The following is a 22,785-nucleotide window of genomic DNA, read 5'->3' on the forward strand; positions in this document are numbered from 1 at the left end:
AAGGGGAGAATGAGGTTTGGGCAGAGGGATTAGCACGTGGCAAGGCCTGGTGGTAGAGTGAAGTCACTCAGTCGTGTCCGACTCTCTGTGACCCCATAGACTGTAGCCTACCAGGCTCCTCCGTCCATGGGATTTTCCAGGCAAGAGTACTGGAGTGGGTTGCCATTTCCTTCTCCAGAGGATCTTCCCAACCCAGGGATCGAACCCAGGACCTCTGCATTGCAGACAGACGCTTTACCCTCTGAGCCATCAGGGAAGTCCTAGCAGCGGTAAGAAACACCTCAAGTCTAAACCTTCTACTGGCTTCTCTTGCTGGATCTCCCACACCAGGCTCACCTGAGGGTCTTCCCTGCCAGGAAGAGTCCCTAGAGGGCAGGCTCCAGGATGGACTCACCCCCTCCTCTCTCTGCTGTGGACATGGCACCCAGGAGGAGCTCAGGGTGTTTGGGGAGAACGGAGAGACAAGGATGAATTGACCCAGGTGTCACATGTACACTGGCCGCCATTCTGCACAGACAAGCTTATTCCCAGGGAAGAGGCCGGGAGTGGAAGCCCTCTTTGTACCCACTCTCATGTCCACACCCACACTTGCCAGGAGACACCTGGCCCTGCAGGCAGCAGGAGAGATGCTGCCCCATTGCCCCTCGGGAACAGTGCTGTTTGTGTCCCCTCAAAATTCACAGTGGACACCTGATCCCCAACGCGATATCCACAAGGCAATGCCTTTGGAGATGGCCCTTTGAGAGGTGACTAGGTTGAGATGAGGTCATGAGAGTGAAGCCTTCATGAATGGGATTAGTGCCCTTATAGAGACACCAGAGAGGATCTCTCTCCACCATGTGAAGACACAGCAAGGAGATAGTCTGCAAACCAGTGTCCACTGAAAGGAAAAAAAACAAAACATAAAAGCTGTGAGTTAGGTGTTTTCAGGGATCTTACTGAGCACTATGGGCTTCCTTGGTGGCTGCAGTGTGCGAGACCTGGGTTTGGTCCCTGGGTTGGAAAGATCCCATGGAGAAGGGCATGGCAACCCACTCTGATATTCTTGCCTGAGTAATCCCCATGGACAGAGGAGCCTGGCAGGCTACACTCCGTGCAGTTGCAAAAAGTCGGACATGACTGAGCGACTAAGCACACACACGCTGAGCACTGTAGCCCAGGAATCAGCCTCTCAGATAGCTCTGAGGAACTACTCCCAGGAGGTAGGAGAGGAGCCAGTATATAAATGAATTTTGGGACTAGGAAAGACAGGTAGTCAAGCATACATTTTGGTAAAAAAGGAGCCAGTATATAAATGAATTTGGGGACTAGGAAAGACAGGTAGTCAAGCATACATCTTTGTGACTGCTGATCACAAAGAACACATACGTGAAGTTAATGATTTTAGTGCCTTTCTACTATGGGAAGACTCGAGAATCCACGGCCTTTGAAATTCTTCCCTAGAAATGCGTCTTATCTATCTAGGGGCCTGTTGATCCAAAGCACAGAGCGCCTCACCCTGTTTTTTTCCATCCTGAGTTCCCCTCCGGGCGCACTGTCCTGAGTGACTGCAGTGGGCTGTAGTTTAACCCTTTGTATAATGGGGTGATGAGCAACACTGTTCTTTTTGTTTCCACCAAGAAGAGAGCCCTCACCTGAACCTGACCATGCAGGCACCCTGGACTCCAGAACTGTGACCACTGCATTTCTATTGTTTAAATCACCTGTTTCGTGTATTTTGTTAGAGCAGCCACCTCCTGGCATATCCATTGAGGCTCTTCTCAGCAAAAGGAGGTGAGATTTCCCCGGCCCCCGCCGCCCCCTCCCACCCCCAGCGACGACAGGGCAGAAGGGGAAGATGCAGACACCTTTCCAACTTCACCCCCTTCCTCAGCTCCACTGTGGCCCCCATACTTGAGTGCACCTGGAACCTGGTCCCCACTCTCTGCATGGCCTAAGCCGGTCCTTCGCTGGTCCTGGAATAAATAAAACACGGGGGACATGGTTCAGACAGATGTAGAGCTGTGTGCCACGTGCTCTTTTAAGAGCGCTACAGATACAGACAGAATAAACCTGGGCTTCCAGACCCAGCCTGGGTCCTCGAGCCAGTTCTAACCCCGCAGAGGCCTGGGGAGCAGCACCAGAAAGATCCTTATTTTTCAGCCTTGTTCACCCCATCCCACTTTAGAACAGCAGAGGGAGGCCCAGGGATGCTGTCCTGTCTGTGAAAACTCAGTGATCCAGAGCAAAAGGCCACCTAAGGCTACCTGATTCTCCACTCAAGATTTGGCCAGGCACCCTACAACGGCTCTCAGTGTTTTCTGGGGCTGAATCAGGTCAAAGGGAACTATGCACAAATGGAGGGAGACTTTGCTGGGACTCATCAGAGGCACGGAGAAGGCAATGGCACCCCACTCCAGTACTCTTGCCTGGCAAATCCCATGGACAGAGGAGCCTGGTAGGCTGAAGTCCATGGGGTCGCTAGGAGTCGGACACGACTGAGCGGCTTCACTTTCACTTTTCACTTTCATACGTTGGAGAAGGAAATGGCAACTCACTCCAGTGTTCTTGCCTGGAAGATCCCAGGGACGGGGGAGGCTGGTGGGCTGCAGTCTATGGGGTCGCAGAGAGTCAGACACAACTGAAGCGACTTAGCAGCAGTAGCAGCAGCATCAGAGGCAACGCTCTGTCTGGGAGGACAGCCCATCTAGGAGGACACTTGCCTGCTGGGAGGAAGATGTGCCTCGTGCCCACCCCACCCCTCACCCAGCTCCTCCCCAGCTGGATGCTAGGACAGACCTGGGCAGAGCCATCCTGGAATCACACTCTGCTTGAGTCTCACTTTTCTCTGGGGACTCAGCATGGGAAGTCCAGTGATAGCAACAGTAAGACCAGTGAACATTTACAGAAAATCCACAGAGTAGAGAATAAAAGACTTCAATGACACAGGTCCCTAAGCCATAGGTTGAAACACTATTCAGAAGCACTGAGGGGCAGGGCATCCAGTGGGAAGGCAACTGGAAGGCGAGTGAGCGTGGATAAACCCGCTAAATCCAGACAACCAGCCCCCGTCTATTATCTTCAGCTCAGTTCAGTCACTCAGTTGTGTGTGACTCTTTGTTGATCCCATGGACTGCAGCACGCCAGGCTTCCCTGTCCTTCACCAACTCCCTGAGCTTACTCAAACTCATGTCCATCGAGTCAGTGATGCCATCCAACCATCTCATCCTCTGTCGTCCCCTTCTCCTCCTGCCTTCAATCCTTCCCAGCGTCAGGGTCTTTTCCATGAGTCAATTCTTCGCATGAGGTGGCCAAAGTATTGGAGTTTCAGCCTCAACATCAGTCCTTCCAATGAATATTCAGGACTGATTTCCTTTTGGATGGACTGGTTGGATCTCCTTGCAGTCCAAGGAACTCTCAAGAGTCTTCTCCAACACCACAGTTCAAAAGTATCAATTCTTCAGCACTATTTTCTTACAGCCTTTCTTTTTCATCATCTCTTTGGGGACAGAGGGTAGCAGCAGAATCTCAGGTCCTGGGGATCAGAAAAAGCAAAACTTGCCGAAAGTTTGAGCCTGACACCTTGGTGCGGTTTCTTCCTTATCTGACCTTTCTTTATCTGGCATCTGACCTTTCCAAGTTATCACTACACCCTTGTCTGCCGCTTCCCCCACCCCTCACTCACCAGGCTGTGGGCGTGCAAGGGAAGGATGACTGATCTTCTCAATCAGAAGGAGATAGAGTTCCCCACAGAGACACCCCAGGACCAGGGTCCTCCTGGGGAAGGGATGCCTTTCCTGAACCTGTCATGCCACCGGAGACTCAGGTCAAGAACCTGCTCTGGGTAGGCGAGTGTGGGTCTGCTGAAAGCACAGACTCTGAGGGTGACAGGTGGTGGTTACACCTGGTTCTCACCTGTTCATAGTAATATAGTCCCCAAATGTGGGCATGAGGGCTCCCCCATGAGCCAGAGACCTCTGTGACAGGTTCCGCGAATTCGTAGTGTTCAGGGACATATGCAACCTTCCCCGCGCCCCAACCACACTGCTCGGTGAGGGCCTGCCCAGCCTTGGGTGGGTTTCTATCCCCTTGTGAGCATGGCAGGCTGAACTATGGCCCCCAGAAGATTTCCACTTCCTACACCTAGAACTTGTGAGTGCTACCTTATACAGAGAAAAAAGGAGGCAGAAGAATTTTGTAGGTGTCATTAAGGGTCTTGAGGTGGTTGTCCTGGTGGGCCCCACATGCAATCAATGAGTCCTTATAAGAGGGAGACTTGACGCACACAGAAGACAAGGCGATGTGACCGCAGGGCATTGGAGTGATGCAACCACAATCCAAGAAGTCTGCAGAGGTCAGAAGAAACAGGAACAGATTCTCCCCTAGACCCCCCAGAGCATCTTATCTCTGCTGACACCTTGGTTTTGTTACCAAGTCCAAGCTCACTCTGCTCGCTGCACGACAGGCCAATGAATCCAACATATGGGTGTTGAGGCGAGGAAAATGACTTCATTCAGAAAACCAGCTGACCAAGAAGGTGGCAGGCTAGCACCTCAAAGTTACCATCTTGTTGGGATCTGGACACCAGGTCCTTTTATAGAGCCAAAGAGAGGGAAGAATGAGGAATTCAAGTCAAAGGGCAGACTAGAGAGGGAGAGGCAGTGAGGAAGTAAAGAGGGTCTTCAGTCTTGCAAAACATCTTCAGGAAGAGCCAGCCTTTGGAAAGGGGTGTGTTACTCTCTTCTTTTTTTGTAGCCATTCATAGATGGGCTTGTATTTTCTTTGGCTCCAAAATCACTGCAGATGGTGACTGCAGCCATGAAATTAAAAGACTCTTGCTCCTTGGAAAAAAAGCTATGACCAACCTAGACAGCATATTAAAACGCAGAGACATTACTTTGCCAACAAAGGTCTGTCTAGTCAAGGCTATGGTTTTTCCAGTAGCCATGTATGGATGTGAGAATTGGACCATAAAGAAAGCTGAGTGCCCAAGAATTGATGCTTTTGAACTGTGGTGTTGGAAGACTCTTGAGAGTCCCCTGGACTGCAAGGAGATCAAACCAGTCCTAAAGGAAATCAATCCTGAATATTCTTTGGAAGGACTGATGCTAAAGCTGAAACTCCAATCCTTTGGCCACCTGATGTGAAGAACTGACTCATTTGAAAAGATCCTGATGCTGGGAAAGACAGAAGGTGGGAGGAGAAGGGGACGACAGAGGATGAGATGGTTGGATGGCATCACCAATGAACTCGATGGACATGAGTTTGAGTAAACTCTGGGAGTTGGTGATGGACAGGGAGGCCTGGCATGCTGCAGTCCATGGGGTCGCAAAGGGTCGGATACGACTGAGCAACTGAACAACAGGTGGGCAGTGACAGATTATCTCTCTGTGAGGTGCACAAAAGTTCTTGTTTATAGTCAAGCAGAGGGGCAGCGTCCTCTGAGCCACATTAAGTGTGATTACAACAACAAAAGAGATGAAGAGCAAGTCAAAGGAACAGTCCCAGCGTGGAGTCAGAGCTGTCTTCCTCCCCGCAGCAAATTCAGCCCAGGGACACTGACTGTGCCCTTAACGGCACCAGAACTGTAAAAGAACAAACTTCTGTTGTTTCTGTGGTTTTAAGCCTCCTAGTGTCTAGCAACTTTTACAGGAGCCACAGGAAATAAATACAGTGAGTGACCTCATAGAATTCATTCCTCTTATTCATTGGAGAAGCATCTGCCACGTGCCCACGCTATGCCAGGCACTTCTGTTGGTGCTGAGATGCACGGGACAGAGCGGGCCTTGCCCCATGGAGCTGCAGTCCAGCTGCGTGATGAGGGCCCAAAGGTGTGGAGATGAGTATCTTAAAGGGCTTGTTCCAAATAATTGACGCTGGCATCACAGAGGAGGAGAAGGAGAGAACAGTCATTTGAATAGATCCCTTATAAAGGCAGCTTTTAAAAAACCACATAGACCACCATAAAATATTTGCACCTACTGCACAAATTATATGCAAGTAGACTTTGATCACAAATGTGCTCTTCAGGGAAACAAAGGTCTCTGGATCCAAGCCACACCCCAGAATGCCTTCTGTGCCCGCCTGCAGGCCAGCTCTGGTTGGCCCCTGCACCTCTGCCCTTCAGGGATCACAGGTTCCAGTAGAGAGGGTGGGGCCTCAGCCCTCACAGGCCTGTAGAAATGACCTAACCCGGCAATAGGGTCCTGAAAGAGTGGCTTTTCAATGTTAACGTAGAGACTGGCAGCGTGTAATTTACACCAAACCTGAGGATAAGGTCATGACTCCGGGCTCACTTTGGATGAGTCAAAACACACTGGGCCCAGAAGACTCCAGGCTTTCCCACATGTAAGCTGGTCACATCCGCAACTGGTGACCTCATGTAACCACCTGGCCTGTGAACCCCATCTCCAAAGCTGGCTAAGCTCCTAGCACCACCCAAGCATGACCGGGTAACCTGATTCTGCAAAATACCTGCTGATCATCTTGGCCACAGGATCCACTCTGTCTGAACAACCTGGAAGGAAGCAGGGACCATCCAGGGCAGGGAGGAGGCCAGGCCGGTCCGCAGTCTGCCCCACCACCAGGCCCCCCACTTCTGGGGTTTAACAGTAATCCTTCTTTCCACCTCTTTTGAGAATTAACACGTTCAACGTTTGCAAATATACTTTGGAAAGTGGTAGGTGTGGAGCCAAGTCTAAATGATGTTTTTAATCATTGTCATTATTCAGTTGCCTCTGGAAACAATGAACTCTACATTGTCTTTGTTGGGTGCAAAAGAATAAAACTCTTCCTCTAAACCAGGTTTCAGTAGCTACAACTGTGTGTGTTGGCTGATTCCCACCCCACCCCCACACTCATTTGCCTCCAAGATGGCTGCTGCAAGGCTGTTTCCAGAGTAGAACCTTCAGCAAAGGCAGGTCTGACCTGTGTCCTCAGCTCCTGCAAGGTATTGCTAAAATTCTTAAACTATCCTGATCGATAAGCATTTCCCTGGGGCCTTGGACCACACTGGATAGTCTAATACCATGATTTATGGTGGGGACTTGGGCCACATGTAACCTCAGGTATGCAGATGACACCACCCTTATGGCAGAGAGAAGAGGAACTAAAAAGCCTCTTGATGAAAGTGAAAGTGGAGAGTGAAAAAGTTGGCTTAAAGCTCAACATTCAGAAAACGAAGATCATGGCATCTGGTCCCATCACTTCATGGCAAATAGACGGGGAAACAGTGGAAACAGTGTCAGACTTTATTTTTTTGAGCTCCAAAATCACAGCAGATGGTGACTGCAGCCATGAAATTAAAAGACACTCCTTGGAAGGAAAGTTATGACCAACCTAGATAGCATATTGAAAAGCAGAGACACTACTTTGCCAACAAAGGTCCGTCTAGTCAAGGCTATGGTTTTTCCAGTGGTCATGTATGGATGTGAAAGTTGGACTGTGAAGAAGGCTGAGCACCGAAGAATTGATGCTTTTTGAACTGTGGTGTTGGAGAAGACTCTTGAGAGTCCCTTGGACTGCAAGGACATCCAACCAGTCCATTCTGAGGGAGATCAGCCCTGGGTGTTCTTTGGAAGGAATGATGCTAAAGCTGAAACTCCAGTACTTTGGCCACCTCATGTTAAGAGCTGACTCATTAGAAAAGACTCTGATGCTGGGAGGGATTGGGGGCAGGAGGAGAAGGGGACGACAGAGGATGAGATGGCTGGATGGCATCACTGACACAATGGATGCGAGTCTGAGTGAACTCCAGGAGTTGGTGATGGACAGGGAGGCCTGGCGTGCTGTGATTCACGAGGTTGCAAAGAATCAGACACGACTCAGTGGCTGAACTGAACTGGGCCACATGTAGATACTCAAACTCCAGAGGGCTGGAGATGAAAGGTCAGCCAAGCAGGTGGTCCACTCTGGCTACCTGACTGAACCTAAACGAAAGTTCTGGAGAACAAGGCTCAGGTGGGCTTCCCTGGTTGGCAATATCCCAGGTGCATTGTCACACATCATTGCCAGGAGAAGTCAGTGCTGTTCAGGACTCCACGGGGAGAGGACAGCTGGGAGTTCCTCTCTTGGAAATTTCTGCACAGGTGTTTCCTCCCTTGGATGAGTACTGGTAGTAAACCATAGCTATAACAGCTCAGTTGAATTTGGTAAGTTCTTCTAGTAATTTATCAAAATTGCAGGTGGCCTCAGCACCAACGATGGACCACAGAGATTATCATACTCAGGGAAGTAAGTCAGACAGAGAGAGACAAGTATCATATGATGGCACTTCCATGTGGAATCTAAATCATACGAATCAACTTGTTTACAAGACAGAAATAAACTCAGGCGTGAGTGCCTAGTCGGCTCAGCTGTCTGACTCTTTGCGACCTCATGGACCGTAGCCTTCCAGGCTTCTGTGTCCATGGGATTATCCTGGCAAGGATACTGGACATTTCCTTCTCCAAGGGATCTTCTCAACCTAGGGATCAAACACGCATCTCCTGCATGGCAGCTGCCTCCTATATTAGCAGCTGGATTCTTTACCACCAAGCCACCTGGGAAGCCCAGACCTAGAACACAAACGTATGGTTACCAAAGGGAAAGTAGGGGAAGAGATAAATTTGGAATTTGGGATTAACAGATACACACTACTCTATAAAATAAACCACAAGGGCCTATTGCATAGTGCAGAGACTATATTAATATTTTGCATAACATAAAGGAATAGGAAAATGAATACACGTATATATGTATAACTGAATCACTTTGCTATGCACCTGAACATTATAAATTAACTATACTTCAATTGAAAAACAAAAAAAAAACTGAGGGTGGTCTTGGGGACCCCACCTCTTGCAGTTGGCATCAGAAGTGAGGGTGGTCTTGGGGACTGCCTCTGCACTCTGTAAGTTCTTAACATTTTCATACCCTGGACACCTTCAGCAGTCAGTCTGGTGAAGCCTGTTGACTTTATCCAGGATAATGTTCTTAACAGCATAAAATAAAATATAAAGTAGTTTTTTTAAAAACCCACTTACACTGAAATGTAAATATCAAAATATGTGCTTCTTTATTAACACATAAAATATCAAGTTCTAACAGCAGATTTGCTGTCTAGCTTTGTAGTATCAAGCATAGCCAATGTTTTATGTGGACTGCTGTTGGTGTCAAAATCACAGGTGTTGTTACTTCTAGTGTATGTTGTTGCCTAGATTCATCATTGAAGGAGATTCTTCATTTCAGTTAGAGGTTAGTGAGAATAAACGGTCTAATTTTTTTTTCCTATCCAAGGTCACAAACCCCATGAATTTGACCCACAGACCATCAAGGGGTCCAAGGGCCCTGGATTAAGAGGCCCAATCAAGGGCTTGGGAGATAATATCACCCTTCACAGCTGTGTAAGGGCTGCTGCTCTCAATATTATTATCAACTATAATAGCTAATATTCAGTGCTTGCTCTGTGGTAGGCATAAGAAAGGTGAAAGTGTCACACAAATCTGAACCATTATTTTTATATTATATTAATGAATTTAATGGTTGATTCAGAAGGAAATGGCAACCCACTCCAGTATTCTTGCCTGGAGAATCCCCTGGATGGAGGAGCCTGGTAGGCTACAGTCCATGGGGTCACAAAGAGTGGGACACAAATGAGCGACTTCACCTTCATTTTAAGAAAACAATTGGTACTGCTTTTGGTGAGTTTGGCATGGCCAGGCTCATGCCATGTGCTTCCAGTGGATTCTTCACTTAGGCCTCCCTACAACCTCGTGAGGTGAGTCTGCTCTTCTTCCCATTTACGGACAAGGTGAGTATGTCTCGGTTTAATCAACTTACTCAAATCATGGTGCCAGTAATTAGTAGAACAAGGAGTTCAAACCCAGATCTCTTTGACTTAGGACAAAGCACAGATCCCCCAAATCGGCAGAATGACACTCTGCAAACAGAGAGGGCTGCAAGGTGCCACCAGGTGACGTGCCCACAACGTCCACTTGTGCTGGGCAGAAAGACGGACCACTGAGGGGAAAGAGAGACAACTCGGCGCCAAGTCCTGCATGGATTAACAAGCCAGTGATTGCCGAGGCTGTGAGGCAGTTCCTGTGATAATCATTAGCATCTAGATTCCAGAACCACGGGGATCACCGAAGACAGCTGCCTGGCGAAGGGCCTCCCTGGTTTCCCTGAGAATGCCCTTGCTCTGCACCCGGAGAAACCCACAGGTGCCCCACGGAGCAGCAGCACCCTCTGCACCGGGCCCTGTGGGCACCGCTTTCTCCCAAGGGAAAAATCTCGCAGTTCCTATGTGGTGGGAACTCCGCGTCTACAGAGCAGCTTCTGGCAGGAAAGCCCATGGCAGAGTCCAGCAAGGGGCTACCAAGCCCTGGAGCGCTGCCTCCTGCTTGGCGGGGCTCAGAGGGGGGATGGAGACCTTCTCAGGCACCAGCAAATCCGCAGTGTCGGTAGCGGCCGCCGTTCTTCTCACCCGGAGGGAGCCCGGCCGGGTCCACTGGGCTCCCTGCCCAAGCCCTGTGGGCAGTCAGGTGGGAGAGTCTGGGCAGACTGGAGGGCGGGCCCGTGGTGGGCTCAGCTCACCCAAACCACGTTAGCATCACCTGTCACTTGACATAAACAGCCGCCCTCCCTACTTCTACCCATGGGAAAGGCAAATTTTCAGAAACCTCATGTCAGCCTCTCCCAGCACTTTCAAATATTTTGTGTGGAGCATGTCACAGTATGTAATAACCTCACACAGGTAACATTTCTTTTACTCTTGTATGAGGTCTGAGAGCTGTAAAGGGCAGATCATATAGCCATTTGGTAAAAGAGGCAAGAGGTTCTAGAAGTGAAGTTGCTCAGTCGTGTCCAACTCTGCGACCCCATGGAGAGTGCAGTCTACCAGGCTCCTCTGTCCATGGAATTTTCTAGGCAAGAGTACTGGAGTGGGTTGCCATTTCCTTATTCAAGAGATCTTCCCAACCCAGTGATTGAACCCGGGTCTCCCACATTGTAGGCAGACACTTTACCATCTGAGCCACCAGCATGTGAAAAGCCACCACCACACAGTAAATAAAATGGCAGAAAAAAAAACCCAGATCTGAGTGGGAAGCCCCAGCTCCTTCCACTATATCACACTGGCTCCCGCTGAGCTGAAACCACACCTGCAGCCCTTCATCCTGACGAGGTTCCTGGGGTACCTCAAGCAAAGACAGCATTAGACAAGGATCTCTGGGTGCTCACAGCCTCCCCCAGCCTGCTGCTCCTGCACTTTGCAAGCCCTCCCCCAGGCCCCATCTCCCACCCCCACCTCCCTGGCAAGCACTGCTGGAGCCAACAGGTTAGACCATTAGACACTCGCCAACATGTGGTCAGCCTTCACCAACCATGGGTAGGGCAGGGAGCAGCTGAAATGAGGGGGTTAGACAATCCTGTCTACACAGGGATCATAAATGTATAATCCTCTGCACTTACCTCCAGCTTTTTGTACAGAAAGCATTTCACAAGTAGGTCAGGCTTAGGGTGAGTCAGACAGAAGCCATCCCATCTGCTTAGGTCAAGAAAACCCAGGTGGAGAGAATGTTCTAAGCTGTTCCCTGCAGACAACACAGTCATCACGTGGAATTCAGGTAAGCGGCCTGCTTGGGGGGATTTTCACAGGGCCTGTCCAGAAAACTCCAGCCACACACCTTTCAGTCTCACCGTATTTTCCTTTTTGGTGGTGGAGTTTGGGCCTGGTTCCCCAAAGCGGCTCAGGCCCAGTCCCGAGAGATGCAGGCCATGAAAGGTCGTTCAGTTCACACACGGTCCTCCTAATTCCTGAGGTCCCCTCTGGAATTTCTGCCCTTTTCCTCACCCTCTCCCCTCACTGTGGTGCCGAGGCATCCTTCCTGGCCCAGAAAAAAAGCAATTTAGTAAAATGATGGCAGGCTAAGATGCAGGTGTCATGTTTCCCAAGAGAGGTGAGAGCAGCTCGGCAGAGAGCGTGATGGCTGGGTAAAAGAGGGCGCTGGTTCACTGCCTGGACTGATTGTGTAACTGGACGTCACCTTTCCTTTTTTCTCCCCCTTGCCTTTCAAACCTTCTTGCTCTTGGTTTTCTCTTCCCATCCTGGGACAATATCTTGGGAAGGTCCCCAAATGCTCTGGTCACTTTCAGATATTAACCAATGATTCTGATTTTCAGACATTAAATATTCCAGGCCAATCTAAGTGCAAACCTTCACCTCAGCCAGCTCAAGGCTCATTCCCTCTTCTCCTTTGGCCCCACACCTGATGCAGACACCCACCCTGGGGAGGGTCAGTGGCTCTTCCGCCTCACTTTCTACTCCCTCCATATTCACCACCTGCTTGCATCTGCAGGTGTGGAGCCCTGAAGAGAGATGAGAAGCAGAGGGGGCAAGTGTCCTTCTAGCGAATGGATTTTCTACTCCTCTCTGGCCAGAATTAGCAAATAAAAAAACAGGACGCCCAGTTAAACTTGACTGTCAAATAAACAATGCATAACTTCGTGGCATAAGAATGTGGCCTGCCATATTTGGGCAGCCTGTGTTTCCTCTGGCAGAGATACACTGGCTGCCGAATGCCTCCAAGTCATAGAAGGTGAATTTGTTCCCCATTGCTGCCCTAACAAACTGCTACCAACTTAGAGGCTTAAAGTAACAGACACTGATTCTCTCACAGTCCTTGAGATTTGAAGACTGAAATGGACTGCCTGCCTTCTGGAGGCTCCAAGGGAGAATCCCTCTTCTGGCCTCTCTCAGCTTTTAGGACCTACCTGCATTTCTTGGTGTGTGGCCCTCTCCACCATCTTCCAAGCCAGCACCATCTTCTCTCTGACTTCTGTCCTCATCCTTCTCTTAAAATGACTCTTGAGATTGTATCGGGCCTGCCTGGCTAATCAGGATAATTTTCCCATTTCAAGATCCTTAACTTAATCACATCTGCAAAGTCCTTTTTGTAATTAAGGCAATATAACCACAGGTTCTGGAGATTAGGGCATATCTTTGCCAATCGTCTACAGGCGGGCTTTCCCCCTATTGTTCAAGGGGGCCATTGGTGGGTTCTTAAAGACCCCTTGCTGGGGATCCCCAGCACTGCCCTGTTCTCTGACCCAGGAGACGTGGGTGATGCCCCCTCCAGCTAACTTTCTACAAACATCCCTTAGCTCCTGCTTCAAAGTTCAGCCCACAGAGGCACTTTTTTTTACTGGGGTGTCCCTTCCTGAGCAGGTGGAAATCTTGGCTGGGAAGCTTTCAAGACCCATGAGTCTAGGTATCTCCCAGGGTATCAGTCAGGTCACCTTGGACCCCAAGGAAACATTCCAGCCATGGCCCAACAAATTCTGGAAGTGAATGCCATATTCAAGAAATAGTTTAATAAAGCCACCTGAGGTGGCATGTTATTCTCTTTTTTTTTTAAATTTAATTTTATTTTTAAACTTTACATAATTGTATTAGTTTTGCCAAATATCAAAATGAATCCGCCACAGGTATACATGTGTTCCCCATCCTGAACCCTCTTCCCTCTCATTAAAGAAATCCTCAGATCTCTAAGCAATCTTTAGATTTTCTTAGATCTAGGCTGGAGGTGGGTGATGTCCCAAGACCAGAAGTTGCCAAACCAGCTTGGATACTTCTTAGCAAATTCTTCACGAATGGTCTAGCATCTCTCTTCAAAATGTGTGTTGGTAGAAGTGGGGAGTAGGGAGCAGGAGGCAAGGGGGGAGGGTCTATTATTCTAGGCTTTGGATTTTAGCCAATATCCCCAGACCACTGGAAAAGTCTAGCCCATCCTTCTGGACAAAGAAAAAGATGATCCTGAAAATAAATTTGCAGTGAAGTGTGGAGTCACCTGTCTCAGAAGTACGTAACATTTAACAGAGGAGAGAACACTGATTGACTCAAAAGTATGCATCACTGATGGAAAACTGCCTCACATCAGTGATACACCTGCCCAGGAAGTCCGTCACGCACCCGGTGTGCCTACCTGAGTCCAGCATCTGCATTCTGCAGGGGGGGCGGGGCCTAAGACACACCTTCAGGCAGGAGATAGATGGGCCCCAGGCTGAGCAGCTGGAGTTCCCCTCTGTGGACAGATACTCAAAAATAGCAGGAGCAGGAGACAGCTGAGCCCTGCCCAGATAAGAGATAAAAGACTACATATTCCTCATTCTCGAAGTCAAGGAAACCTCCTTGACTACATGTGCACAGAAAGGCTCCTTGGAAGTCAAAAAGGGAGGTGACGTCACCCCATAGTAAGTGATGTCAACCTACCTATTCACAGGCCTCCTCACTGGATTCATCTTGGCTAAGAGATGCACACACACACGGGAGGATCTGGAGATGAACCAAATATGGACTCAGAACCAGGCAAAGCAAGGTGACTGGCCAAAGGAAACCCAGAATAAACGCCCCGTATGTGATTCAAATTACCGCAGGAGCACGACTCTCCCTCTGAGCCCGCCCGTGTGTCTATTCGCATGTCCCCTTTTCTGTTCCTAATACATTGCTTGTTTCACTCCTTTCCATCTCTCCATCGAAATTCATTTCTACACAGCTGATGGGCCAGGGCCTTGCCACTGGCTGCTGGTCTAGTGGCTAGGATTCCGCGCTGTCTCTGCCACGGCCTGACTTCACTCTCCAGCTGGGAATCTAAATCCTGCTTCAAGCCACTGCAGGCCGAGATCAACCTGAGTTGGCAGATAGAGCCCACGATGACCCATAGGACGGCAGCTGGAATGGTGCTGGGAGGGCCCACAGGCAGGGCTTGCGTGCCTACCCCGCAGGTCTGGAGTGGCTAGCTGTCTGTGGAAGGGCCCTGGGGCTGCCCTGGATTTGGTGAGAAAAGGGATCTCAGCCAGCTTCCACCTCTGCTGTGGACACAGGCTCCGAGCCTTGGAACGCTCTGAGAGCCGGAAGGTGCCTGCAGAGTCGGTTGCAGGCAACTGACTGTTGTGTGACATCAGGGTTCTTGCTTAACCTGTGAACCCCCATCTCTATAAACTGATGGAAAGCTATCTATGATCTAGGATTCTTATGAAGAGTAAACGAAGCAATGTTTGCAGAGCACCTGGGACCCAACGTATACTATGTCTCTCCTCTTCTCACCTTCTAAGGTATCCTCATGTCAGACACCTTTTCTTTGTGTCTATATCAGTGGATGTATTTACCGTTCAGTCCCTCCTTCATGCAGATGCAAATCTGTCTGGGACTAAGGACAGAAGCATACTTCAGCAGTGACCCATCCTGGGTGTGACACAATTTCTCTGGCATTGACTTTCAGGTGTGAGTCTGGTTGGAATTCTGCAGGGACGGGTTTTCAGTTTATAAAGATCAAGTGGTTTTGCTCTGAGCCCGTGAGCTGATTTCACCCCCTCCACACCACACACACACACACACACACACACACACACACACACACACACACACCCCCCTTATTGGAGGTCAGGGAGAGAGGAGCAGAGCAGAACCCTGCCACCGCCCCACCTCCCACCCAGGACAGCTGCATAAAGCAAGGTGTCATGGAAATCTTTCCCGTTTACTCCAGAGAAACCATCTCAACCCAAGTTCAGAGTGGCCCTTCCCTCCCCGTATCAACATGAGGCGCTGGACTAAGCACTTTAACTGCATCTTGTCATGTCTCACAGCAAGCCCGTGAGACTGGCAGTTTATTACACCTAACTCGCAGAGAAGGAGCAGGACACAAAGAAGCTCTAACATGAGCTGACAACGTCTGCACCAGAGCTGACCCCGGTCTACACAGCAGGGCCTCCGCTCTCCCCGCAGGTGAGACCCACTCTGCCCGCCCCCTGCAAGTCATCTGACCCCATACAAGTGTCAGAGAAGCTTCCCCCTCCAAGGGCACTGGCAGCCTCGCCTTCCCTCCACCCCAAGTACCCGCCAAAGGCAGGAGGAAAGCCCGCCGCACTGATCTGCTCACATCCACCATCTCCCAACTCTGACGGGCCGGCCATCCCTCCCCTGACTTTCTGAAGAGCCCAGAAAAGAATCTCCGCTGCAGGGCAGGCCAGAGGGCTTCTGCCATCAGGGGAGCCAGAGCAGAGCTGATTCATGGACAGGTGTGAGCAGGTGTGAGCAGAGCCTGGGCAGGCGTGGGGATGGGAGGCTGGTGAGTGTGGAGCAGCCAGTCTTGGCTTCTCCCCTGACCTGCCCTGCCCATGACCCGGCTCCTCCTCTGCAGAACCAGTGGGAGGGGACAGACACCACCTTCAGCTCCAGAAAGAGATCAGATGCCATTCTTCTGGAGCTCCCAGTCCAAAAGGAGGCTCCAGAGACTCAGTGGCCACCCTCACACCAACAGCTCGTGTTTGAGCAGCCTGTGACCTTTTTTTAGGCCATTTCATGATACAAGTCCACAGTTTTGATTAACCAACCGCTACCCCTCCGTCTTTATGCATCTTCCCTACCAGCCCAGCAAGCCTTTGTTGATTGAATCCCTTGGTGGGAATTCATGAGAGCCTCCCAGGGGCCTGGGAGGTAGTCAGGGTTACAAATCTAGGCTTCCAGATGGTAGGAAGGGAACTGACATTCGTTAGGGATAGGGTGCTAGGCTTAGCAAATGAAAGCATAGGGTTCCCAATTAAATTTGAACTTCAGCTAAACAGCAAGTAAGTTTTTCAGTATAAGTGTGTCTTATGTGTATTTGGGATATACCTACCCTAAGGGCAACCCACTCCAGTATTCTTGCCTGGAAAATCCCATGGACAGTGGAACCTGGTAGGCTATAGTCCATGGGGTTGCAAAGAGTCGGACATGACTGAGCGACTTCACTTTACCCTAAACAAATTCTTGTGTATATCTCAAATCCAGATTTACCCAGCATCCTGTATTTTGTTGAATAACCCTAGCTGGAGACCTGGTATACACCAGATATTGTCTCTACCTTCTCTCATTTGAGCCTCATACAGTCCTGGGAAGGAGCAAATAGTAAGTTATATTGACCTCACTGTACAGATAACAAAAAGGATACTTAGGGAGATAACCTGATTTGCTTAATATACCTCAGTCCAGAAAAAGTGGGTGAAGACTAGCGCCTTGCGTCCCTGACCTGCCAGGGCAAGGCTGCTCCTCTACCCTAGGAGAGGAGGCGGGGGTTGCAGAGCGGAGAAGGCCTGGGGGGTTCCACATCATTATGGTCAGAGACAATGGATTCTGGAGGAGACTCAATTCTTAGAGCAGAGTCCAGGCACCTGGGCCGAGTCCACCAGGGCTCCTGGGGGCAACACCACGCAGGTGGGCAGGGATGGGCCCGTGGTACCTGCCAGCGCAGTTCACAATTAGTGCCTTTGCACCCAAGTCTTTTAGGGTCATGTGTGGAATGCCTGCATGCTACATGAGTAACAACCCAATAATAACAATACAGACAACAATAACTGTAGTAATATGCACCAGGGAATTCCCTGGTAGCTCAGATGGTAAAGAATCTGCCTACAGTGCAGGAAACCTGGGTTTGTTCCCTGGGTCAGGAAGATCCCCTGGAGAAGGGAATGGCAACCCACTCCAGTATGCTTGCCTGGAGAATTCCAAGGACAGAGGAGCCTGGTGGGCTACAGCCCATGGGGTCACAGAGAATCGGACACGACTGAGCGACTAACATTTTCAGTATGCACCAGGCACTGTGATAACTCTTTACATCCATCACTCCCTTTAATCCTCCCACCACCAAAGAAACAATAATGGTATTACTATTACCTACAACCACCAACTGTTTCGTGTTACTGCGTGCCGGGCCATACAGGGACTTTGTGTTATCACCTCATTTAATACAAATAACAACCCTATAGTTATCCACATTTCAGGTGAGGATCAGAGAAGTTAAGGGCCAAGATCACACACACAGCTGTCAGAATTCAAACCCAGATTTAACCTGAAGCCCGTGTACTTTCCACTGCCTGACACGGGCCCTCTTACCAAGGGAGCTTGTCCGTGTGGAAGGTCCCCAGACAGAACACAATGCTAGTTGCAGCCAGCTCTTCCACACTCCTCCTCCACCCAGATAAAGGAATCCATATCAAAACACAGCCTCACTTCCCTTCAGGGGCAATCGTCCTGGAATAAAAACTTCAAAACAAAGTCTGGGCCCTATAACGCCTCTGGCAGATCAATATCCTTAGGAGTGCCTCTGTGATCCCCACAGTTTCTAGCCTCTTCATCCATAAACCAGCCTTAGAGAGTGCCTATTGTGGTCTGGTTTGTACCTTTCTGTTGAGATCAATTTCAGCTCCATGCCCTTTGACCTAATTCAATTAATGAACTAAACATTATGACTGAGAAACCCATCAGTTCAGTTCAGTTCAGTTCAGTTCAGTCGCTCAGTCGTATCCGACTCTGCAACCCCATCAATCGCAGCACGCCAGGCCTCCCTGTCCATCACCAACTCCCGGAGTTCACTCAAACTCATGTCCATTGAGTCAGTGATGCCATCCAGCCATCTCATCCTCTGTCGTCCCCTTCTCCTCCTGCCCCCAATCCCTCCCAGCATCTGAGTCTTTTCCAATGAGTCAACTCTTCGCATGAGGTGGCCAAAGTACTGGAGTTTCAGCTTTAGCATCATTCCTTCCAAAGAACACCCAGGGCTGATCTCCCTCAGAATGGACTGGTTGGATCTCTTTGAAGTCCAAGGGACTCTCAAGAGTCTTCTCCAACACCACAGTTCAAAAGCATCAATTCTTTGGCACTCAGCTTTCTTCACAGTCCAACTCTCACATGCATACATGACCACTGGAAAAACCATAGCCTTGACTAGACGGACCTTTGTTGGCAAAGTAATGTCTCTGGTTTTCAATATGCTATCTAGGTTGGTCATAACTTTTCTTCCAAAGAGTAATCGTCTTTTAATTTCATGACTGCAATCACCATCTGTGGTGATTTTGGAGCCCCCAAAAATAAAGTCTGACACTGCTTCCACTGTTTCCCCATCTATTTCCCATGAAGTGATGGGACCAGATGCCATGATCTTTGTTTTCTGAATGTTGAGCTTTAAGCCAACTTTCACCTTCATCAAGAGGCTTTATAGTTCCTCTTCACTTTCTGCCAGAAGGGTGGTGTCATCTGCATATCTGAGGTTATTGATATTTCTCCCGGCAGTCTTGATTCCAGCTTGTGCTTCTTCCAGCCCAGCGCTTCTCATGATGTACTCTGCATATAAGTTAAATAAGCAGAGTGACAATATACAGCCTTGACGTACTCCTTTTCCTATTTGGAACCAGTCTGTGGTTCCATGTCCAGTTCTAACTGTTGTTTCCTGACCTGCACATAGGTTTCTCAAGAGGCAGGTCAGGTGGTCTGGTATTCCTATCTCTTTCAGAATTTTCCACAGTTTATTGTGATCCACACAAAGGCTTTGGCATAGTCAATAAAGCAGAAATAGATGTTTTTCTGGAACTCTCTTGTTTTTTTGATGATCAGGTTCCTAAAAATGAGAAGCCAAAGTTTCAGTCTTCCCAAGTTAATTTATGGCTTCATTAATCCCATTCAAAAATCAAACAGGACTTCTTGGTAAAACCTCACAAATTTGAAAAAACAAATGACCAGGGAAAACCAGGGCTTCCCTGGTGGCTCAGATGGTAAAGAATCTGCCTGCAATGTGGGAGACCTGGGTTCAATCCCTGGGTTGGGAAGATCCCCTGGAGGAGGGAACGGCTAACCACACCAGTATTCTTGCCTGGAGAATCCCCATGGACAGAGGAGCCTGGAGGGCTATAGTCCATGGGGTCCCATAGAGTCAGACATGACTGAGTGACTTTCACTTTCTTCTCTTAGGGAAAACCAAAAAAAAAATTTTAAGGGAAAAATAGTAATAATTGGGGACTGGTTCATCTTCATTTTAGCATTTCTTATTAAAATATCAAGTATATGCAAGTTATAAGCAAACATATTAGCAGGGAAAAATTAAGAATCCAGAAACAAACTTTATACAAATAACCTGACAAAGGACACACCTCAAATATAAGGCTAATGGATAGATTACTTTAAAAAGATTCTGAGAAACAATACAATGGAGAAAGGAGTCTTTTCAACAGATAGTGTTGGAATAACCAGACATCCACCTGGAAAGGAAAAAATCTAGACAAAGATCTTACATTCTTCACAATTCAAAACAAATCAAAAATGCAAAACTATAAAATTCCTAGAAGATAACAGGAGAAAATCTAGGTGACCTTGGGCACGGCAATGATTTTTTAGACACAACACCAAAGGCACAGCTCATGAAATATCTGATGATAAGTTGAACTTTACGAAAATTAAAAATCACACGGTGAAAACGACACTGTCAAGATAGTGAAAAGACAAGCCACAGCCTTGAACAAAATGCTTGCAAAAGACGTATTTAATGAAGGATTGGGAATCTAAAATGCACAAAGAACCCTTAAACCTCAACAATGGAAAAATGAGCAACTTGATTTAAAAGCTGGCTAAAGCTCTGAACAGACGCTTTATCAAAGAAGACAGAAGATATACAGATGGCAAGTAAGTATATTAAAAGATGCTCAACAAAAACAAAAGGATGGGGGGATTTCCCTTGTGGTCCAGGGGCTAAGACTCCACATTCCCAACGCAGGGGGCCCAGATTCGATCCCTGGTCAAAGAACTAGATCTCACATGCTGCAACAAAGACCCAGCACAGCCAAATATATGTATACATATGTACGAAAGATGCTCAACACCCTATGTCATTAGGGAAATGCAAATGAAAACAGCAACGAGATGCCACTGTACACCTATAAGAATGACTGAAAAGCAGAACACTGACAGCACCAAAGGCTCACGAGGATGTAGGGCTGAGAAGGCTCTTCCCTTTTGATGGGACTGCAAATTACTACAGTCCTTTTGGGAGGCCGTTTGATGGTTTCTTCCAAAACTAGACACACATACTCTCACCTTAAGATCCAGCAGTTCTGCTGCTTGGTATTTACCCGAATGAGATAAAAACTTATGTCACTACAAAAATCCGCACGTGGATATTATAGCAGCTTTTTTATAATTGCCAAAACTTGGAAGCAACCAAGATTTTTCTGCAGGAGAATGGATAAACAAACTGGTACATAATGGTCAATACAATGAAATATTATTCAACACTAAAAAACAACAACAACAACAAAAAAAACAAGCTACCAAGACCTGAAAAAAATATACAGGAAAGTTAAATGCACATTACTAAGTGAAAGAAGCCAATATGAAAAGGCTACTAATGGGATGATTCCAACCTCAATATAGGATTCCAGCTGTATGACACCTTGGAAAAGGAAAAACTATGGAGACAATAGAAAGATCAGTGGCTGGGGATGGGGAGGGATGAATAGGTGGAGCACAGAGGATTTTCAGAGCAGTGAAACCACTCTGCAGGATGCTATAAAGGTGGACACGTGTCATTACACATTTGTCAAAACCCGTAGAACCTACAACACCAAAAATGAACCCCAATATAAACTATGGACTTTGGATTATAATGTTGTGTCAATGTAGGTTCATTGATTGTAACAAATGTACACCTCTGGTGGGGGATTTTGATAGTGAAGGAGGCTGGGGGTAGGGAGTGAGGGGGAAATAAGGGAACTCTGTGTTTTCTGCTCAATTTTGCTGTAAATCTAAAACTGCTCTAAAATATAAAGTCAATTTTTTTCCTAATTTAAAGTCATGGGGAAATGGAAACTTGGAAAAATATTTAGAACACCATGTCATTTCACACTCAAAAAATTTTTAAGTTAAAATGTAAAAAAAAAATTGACACCAAATATAAGAAAATATGGTTACTTCATCTTATACCTGGATAGGGAAAGACTACATAAAGCATAACATCAATAAAATAAATTATAAAGGAAATGATCAATCAATTAAACTACTAAGAAGGCTGAGCACCAAAGAATTGATGCTTTTGAACTGTGGTGTTGGAGAAGACTCTTGAGAGTCCCTTGGACAGTAAGGAGACCAAGCCAGTCAATCCTAAAGGAAATCAATCCTGAATATTCATTGGAAGGACTGATGCTGAAGCTGAAACTCCAATATTTTAGCCACCTGATGCAAAGAACTGACTCACTGGAAAAGACCCTGATGCTGGGAAAGACTGAAGGCAGAAGGAGAAGGGGACAACAGAGGATGAGATGGTTGGATGGCATCACCGACTCAATGGACATGAGTTTGAGTAAGCTCTGGGAGATGGTGATGGACAGAGAGGCCTGGTGTGCTGCAGTCCACAGGGTTGGAAAGAGTCAGACACGACTGAGAAACTGAACAACAACAATTAAACAACTTAAAGCGAAAGAAAGTGAAAGTGTTAGTCGCTCAGTTATGTCCAACTCACTGCGATCCCATGGACTGTAGCCCTCCAGGTTCCTCTGTCCATGGAATTCTCCAGACAAGAATACTGAATGGGTTGCCATTGCCTTCTCCAGGGGATCTTCCTGACTCAGGCATTGAATCCAGGTCTCTTGCATTTCAGGCAGATTCTTTATTGTCTGAGCCACCAGGGAAGTCCAAACAACTTAAAACTCAAAAATCTTACTATTAACTCAAATTTTAAAAATATTACTATGACAAAATATTACTATATCTGTAAGTCAATTAAAAGTTAAGCAGCAATACTTTAACAGAAAAATGCATATGATATGACTAAAGAATTTACAGAAGTATCTTCTTGAGTGACTAATCTGTAAAAAATGAAATTCAAATAAAAATAGCAATGGAATATCATTTACTCCCATTAATTTAGCAAATATTATCCAGAGTAATAATACTCAATATTGATAAAGGTGTGATGAACAAAGCTATTCAAATCATTTCTCAGAAATGATTTAACAATACGTATCTAG

At 47.7% G+C, this 22,785-nt stretch overlaps 2 long non-coding RNA genes across 3 annotated transcripts in view; one reads left to right on the forward strand and one right to left on the reverse strand.

Moving 5' to 3' along the window:
* The window catches only part of LOC132342222 (uncharacterized), a 26,627-nt gene extending 23,797 nt beyond the window's left edge, over positions 1–2,830 (reverse strand). For both annotated transcript variants that reach the window (XR_009490539.1, XR_009490538.1), the window contains exon 1: positions 1–2,830. This exon is cut by the window's left edge. This is a non-coding gene — a long non-coding RNA (uncharacterized lncRNA).
* The window catches only part of LOC132342221 (uncharacterized), a 29,048-nt gene extending 22,264 nt beyond the window's left edge, over positions 1–6,784 (forward strand). The window contains exon 2 of the long non-coding RNA XR_009490537.1: positions 1–6,784. This exon is cut by the window's left edge and continues 9,026 nt beyond it. This is a non-coding gene — a long non-coding RNA (uncharacterized lncRNA).
* Positions 6,785–22,785: the final 16,001 nt, after the last annotated feature.

The sequence above is a fragment of the Bos taurus genome, chromosome 14, assembly GCF_002263795.3.
Source record: "Bos taurus isolate L1 Dominette 01449 registration number 42190680 breed Hereford chromosome 14, ARS-UCD2.0, whole genome shotgun sequence".
Lineage (NCBI taxonomy): Eukaryota > Metazoa > Chordata > Mammalia > Artiodactyla > Bovidae > Bos > Bos taurus.